Genomic DNA, 6175 nt, shown 5'->3' on the forward strand with positions numbered 1-6175 from the left:
AACCCAGAGAAGATATCAGCCATCACAAGGATGGGCCCAATCCAAAACATAAAGGGGGTTCAGCGGATCATAGGGTGCCTTGCTGCCCTCAGCCGATTCATTTTGCGCCTCGACGAACGAGGACTCCCCCTTTATCGACTCCTAAAGAAATCTAACCGCTTCGAGTGGATAGCCGAGGCTTAGGAGGCGCTTGACATGGTTAAGCAATTTTTAACTAAACCTCCGGTCCTAGTTCCTCCATGCAATGGAGAATCCCTCCTACTGTATATATCGACCACCACGCAAGTGGTCAGCTCCACCTTAGTGGTAGAGCGAGAGGAAGAGGGGCATGCCTTCAAGGTGCAGCGCCCTGTATATTTCATCAGCGAGGTGTTATCCAACTCTAAAGCCTGCTACTCCTAGATCCAGAAACTCCTATACACCATCCTCATCACCAAGAGGAAGCTACGCCACTACTTCGAGTCACACCCTGTGACAGTAGTGACATCGTTCCCCCTCGGCAAGGTCATCCATAGCTAGGACGCTATGGGAAGAACCACAAAGTGGGCACTCGAGCTGATGGATCAGGGCACTTCTTATGCCCCCTGAACAGCGATCAAATCTCAGGTACTAGCTGACTTCATCGCGGAATGGACCGAGGTCTAGATGCCACCAGTAGTCGTCGATCAAGAGTACTAGACAATGTACTTCGATGGATCACTGATGAAGAAGGGCGCTAGAGCAGGACTAGTTTTTGTATCTCCCCTTGGGGTCCGCATGAGGTACATGGTTCGGCTCCATTTCCCCTCATCAAACAATACTGCAGAATACGAAGCGCTCACCAACGGCCTACGAATCGCCATCGAGCTGGGCATCCGATGCCTCGACATTAGGGGCGACTCCCAGCTGGTCATCAACCAGGTCATGAAGGAGTCATGCTGCCATGATGCCAAGATGGAGGCATACTGTCAAGAAGTCCGATGGCTGGAGGACAGATTCGATGGCCTCAAACTCAATCACATCCCAAGGCGCCTCAATGAAGTAGCCGACACGCTCGCAAAAGCAGCGTCCGGCCGAGAGCCAGTCCCGACAGGCGTCTTTGCCAGCGATCAACACAAACCCTCGGTACGCTACGCGGGGTCGGAACAAGCCGACGATGGCCCATCTCGTCTGACCCCAAGGGCCGATCCGCCAACTGCTCCACCTGACCCCAAGGTTATGGAGCTTGAAGAGGACCTAGCAGCGGAGTCCGACCCTCCCGACGACTAGAGAACGCTTTACCTCGACTACCTCCTCCGCGACATACTACCAGCGGACAAGACGGAAGCCCGACGACTCGCGCACCACGCCAAGTCCTTCGTTCTTGTAGAGGGCGAACTCTACAAACAAAGTCATATTGGGATCCTGCAACTCTGTGTCCCTAGCGAACAGGGAAAACTTCTGCTAAGCGATATCCACGATGGAGTCTGCGGTCATCATGCCGCACCAAGGACCTTGGTTGGGAATGCATTCCGACAAGGCTTCTACTGGCCCACCGCAGTAGCCGATGCCGAGCAAATTGTACGCACCTGCGAAGGGTGTTAGTACTATGCTCGGCAAACTCACCTCCTGGCCCAGGCACTCCAGATGATCCCCATCACGTGGCCCTTCACGGTCTGGGGGCTCAACCTGGTTGGGCCACTCAAAAAGGCACCCAGGGGCTTCACCCACCTGCTTGTCATCGTAGACAAGTTTACAAAATGGATTGAAGCTCGACCAATATCCATGATCAAATCTGAGCAAGCTGTGCTATTCTTCCTCGACATCATCCATCGCTTTGGAGTACCGAACTCCATCATCACAGACAACGACACGCAGTTCACCGGCAGGAAATTCACTCGATTCTGCGATGAACAACACATCCGGATCGATTGGGCAGCCATCACACACCCCGGACGAATGGGCAGGTCGAGCACGCAAACGGCATGCTCCTGCAAGGCCTTAAGCCAAGAATTTTCAACCGGTTGAACAAGTTCGGCGCGCGCTGGCTCGCTGAGCTTCTGGCCGTACTCTGGAGCCTGAGGACAACTCCTAGCTGAGCCACTGGCTACACACCCTTCTTCATGGTCTACGGTTCTGAGGTCGTTCTCCCAACGGACCTTGACTATGGAGCTCCAAGAATCAGAGCATATGACAAACAGGGGGCCGAGGCATCTCACCAAGATGCCATGGACCAGCTAGACGAAGCCCGTGACATCGCCCTCCTCCGTTCGGCTAAGTACCAGCAGGCGTTGCGACGGTACCACAGCCGATGGGTGTGGGGTCGAGCCTTCAACATCGGGGACCTCGTCCTCTGCCTTGTCCAGAGCAACAAGGGCCGCCACAAACTCTCCCCGCCCTTGGAAGGGCCCTACGTCATCGCGGAAGTACTTCACCCGGGCGCCTACAGGTTGAAAACCATCAATGGCGAGGTCTTCACCAACGCCTGGAACATTGAGCAGCTACGTCGTTTTTTCCCTTAAATAAACGCATGTTTCTTCCTTATCAGTTTTTGTCATTATGAAACCTCGATCCTTAGTGACATCCGACCCCTGCAAATTGCGAGGGGTCAGACCTCACTCGAGGGCTGACATGAATAATACAAGTACGCTTGCAAAAACTTCCTGTGTTGTATTTGCAAACATTCTCTAAGTTTTCCGTTCTTCTCATAAAAAAGTCCTAAGGACTAAGATTTCAGGAACAAATTCTGAATATAACTGGTAGGACTACGAGAGATCCACGCCCCAGAGGCTGCGACCTCTTTGCTCACCAGCGTGATCAGAATTAATTCACCCGCACTCCTAGTTTCTTACAACTTAAACCACAGGAAGGGTCGAAGGACATGAAAACCTTTTTTATAGAAAGAGGAAAGGCCGTTTGCCATAACAAAAGATGAAAAATTGTTCATTTTTGCACAAATTCGCCACTTACAAAGTGATTTCATTACAAAAAAGACTAATATACTTGTAAATTTAGAGGACTGTTTACTCGGGGGCTCCCCCACAAATTTATTTAATTACAGTCTCTGCCTAGCTTTACTACAAGTACTGCTGCGGTCGCCGCGCCACGCTCTCCATCGGCAATGCTCGGAGCATGTACACGGGCCAGTGCGTCTACTGCGGCCGTCGCACCATGCTCTCCATCGGCAGCGTCCTACCACTTTGCGGGGTCCTCGAAGGCACCATCACCTGCAGTGTCGAGCTCCATGCAGGCAAATGCAGCGCCTCCGCCGGGGTGTCTAGGGACTACGACATCATTGTCAGCCACAACCCCGACAGCGACGCCTCCACCGGGGCGTTCAGGGACTACGACATCGTCGTCAGCCGCAACCCCGACAGCGATGCCTCCGTCAGGGTATCCAGGGACTACGCCATCGTCGTCAGCCACAACCCTGACAATGGCGTCAGGGCAGGAAATGCCTCCCGCCAAAGGAGGGACACAGCGAACGACGATAAAGTCGACGACGTACGACGCCCTCCAGCGCTCCTTCTCCTTCGGCTACAGCAACTCCTCAGCAAGGGCAGCTCGCACCATCTCATCTACGTTGGATGACCTCCGGCTCGACATCACGCTCCAGATTCACGAGCGGATCTGTGAGTTTTCTCTCCCCCTGGCATCACCCTCTCTTACTTAGGAACCGAGGCATTCGGTGGAAAGGAACGAGGAAAAGGGGTGGCGGCTCAGAGGTTGGCAAGGAGGTGGGACAAAAACTCTTTCCCCTCCTATTTAAAGAAGGGGCTCAGCAGCTGAGGAAAGGCGAAAGGTTCGGTCGAAAAGATCTTTGCCTTCCCCTATTCAATACAAATGCAAAATCAATGCCGACAGGAATCTGAGGTGACGCGCCGGAAATGACAGGACGCGCTCAGATCGACGGGACGCCGCCTGGTAAGCTAGAATGTCACCTAGGCATGGCCCACCACTAATGCGCCTCGGACGCAAGAGCCAGGGCACACTCACCTATAGGCGACTCTCCGCTTCCCCAGGCAGGACCAGGGACGATCCAACAATGGAACCTCCATCTGGAGGGAGGCCCAATGGGCCCCCTAGGTCGATCGGTCGGCCTAGGCAAAACAATGAACGACCGGCCGTAAGATAAGCACCCTTGTTTATTTACTTTGAGTATTGAATTTTTTGCCGAGCTTTCGACCCCAGCAACAGCAGGGACACGGACATCGCTCGGGGGCTACCGAGGGCGCATGTTTGTTTAAACACCCTCTTAGCCCGATCCCTCCTTACGTTTGGGAAATCAATGGGGCAAGGCATGTGGGAATTTAATGGTGAATGCAACTGGGCAAACCACCGGGCCCTACGCTCCATCAGCTACGGAGTCTTTTTGGTTCACCAGCATAATCGCGTTCATAGTTCCTCACACTGCTAGCCTTGGCTCCCACCTTCCCGAAAGGACTCTAGAGGGGTCCACCTATAGAGTCCCTCCCTTCAGGGGGGAAGCTGGCAGGTCGCTTAAAAATCAATCGCAAAAACAGAACTAGCAATACTTATGCAGTTTACGCTGGCCTCGCCGGAAATATTGGACCCAGAAACCTGCCTCGAACACATCTGGTAGGAGCTTCCCGTCACTCGTGCTACCAAGGTAACGTTACCGACCCTACCTTTATTTCGATTAAATTATACATTCAAACATTACATATGCAAAATGTTGCTTCCCAACGCTTCATGTCGCATCACAAAACGGCCGTCACCTCATTCGATATGGGTGGCAGTAGGCCGAGGTTCGAAGGCTGGCCCGCGAAGGGCTCGAGGCCACCTCATGCCAAATAGAGCCAGGGAGAAATAACTGAGATGAGCCCAGCAGCCCTGCCCGACCCCGCTCAGAAGCGGACAAGGACGTCTCAACCTTTTCTTGTTCCATTCTAACCCTGAGCCAAACCCATAGAATCTCCATCGAGGAGAGGCCATCGGGCCACCTAAGCCTATCGAACGGCTCAGGCATCTACCGGGAGGCAGGTTAAGAAGTTGTGGAGTGCCACCAGAAGGCTATGCCGACCCCATCAGCAAATGATGGATCCAGATTCCACACGAACGTTCCCGTTAGTGAGCTCATTGAGCGCGATACTCGAGCCGTCGAGGCAAGTGTCGCTTACTCAGCCTCTCTGATTGTGAAAATCGAGGATGAGGTAACACACAAATTATGGCCGACCCCTATCAGACCCTGACAAGGCCTAGGGGCTCGAGCCGCTCAATACAGGGACACAGGTTCGAAGGCCCTCCCTTGCCGAGCCCATATAATCCTATTTGGGGAGTTCTGTTGGAAGGCAGGGCGGGGAATAGTGTGACACCATCCAAGGACTTCGTCGACCCTATCACAAAAACCACGGAATGGGATTCCATCTAAACGTTCCAGTCTCTAGTAACACCCGACCCCAGCAAATGCAGGGGCTCGGACCATACTCGGGGGCTAGTTAAGGTATGGCTACCTCCCTTCTTCTTTTTGAAATAATCATTACATCAGATTCCCTCCTCGCATCAAGACCAGCGGCAAGATTCAGGGGAACAGATTGGTAAGACCGCAAAAACCAAACGACCAGACAGCTATGGAAAGAAGGTGAAATCTAACAAAATGAAATTACGAAGCAAAATCACAAAATTGCTTCCAGACTCAAAAGTACCGACACTTGTTCACATATTACATATAAATCTTGTTCATTCAACTGACTACTTCCGCGAAGGGAGAATCGCTTCTTTCAATCTGTCCGCTAGGTCCCGCGCAAGAGGTGTCACCGCCTTCTCCATCTCGTCCAGCTCAGGATCTTCATAAACAGGTGCTAAGCCTTGACTCATCACCTTCAAATTGATCTCTCGATCATAATGAGAATGGGCGACAGCAAAGGCTTGGGTGATCCCAGTACGAAAGGCATCTTCCTCAAGTTGGCCCACCCGCGCCATGATACCTATGGCACGAGCCGCGAGCAGGTTGGTCTCCACCGGCTCCACCACCTTCAGGGCATCAAGGACCACCCCGACCACAGCTTGTAGAAGATCGTGCTCATTGCTCTTAGCCTGAAGGGTCCTTTGCACATGGGCAAGTTCCTTTTCCAGCTTGATAGAGACGTTCTTGGTGCTCAACCTTCGACTCACCGTGTCACCAAGATCCGCTTGGAGGGAGCGGACCACCTTGACGTCCTCATCCACCTTCTGCTGAAGGATCATGGCCCTACTC

Source organism: Miscanthus floridulus, chromosome 7 (assembly GCF_019320115.1).
Source record: "Miscanthus floridulus cultivar M001 chromosome 7, ASM1932011v1, whole genome shotgun sequence".
NCBI lineage: Eukaryota > Viridiplantae > Streptophyta > Magnoliopsida > Poales > Poaceae > Miscanthus > Miscanthus floridulus.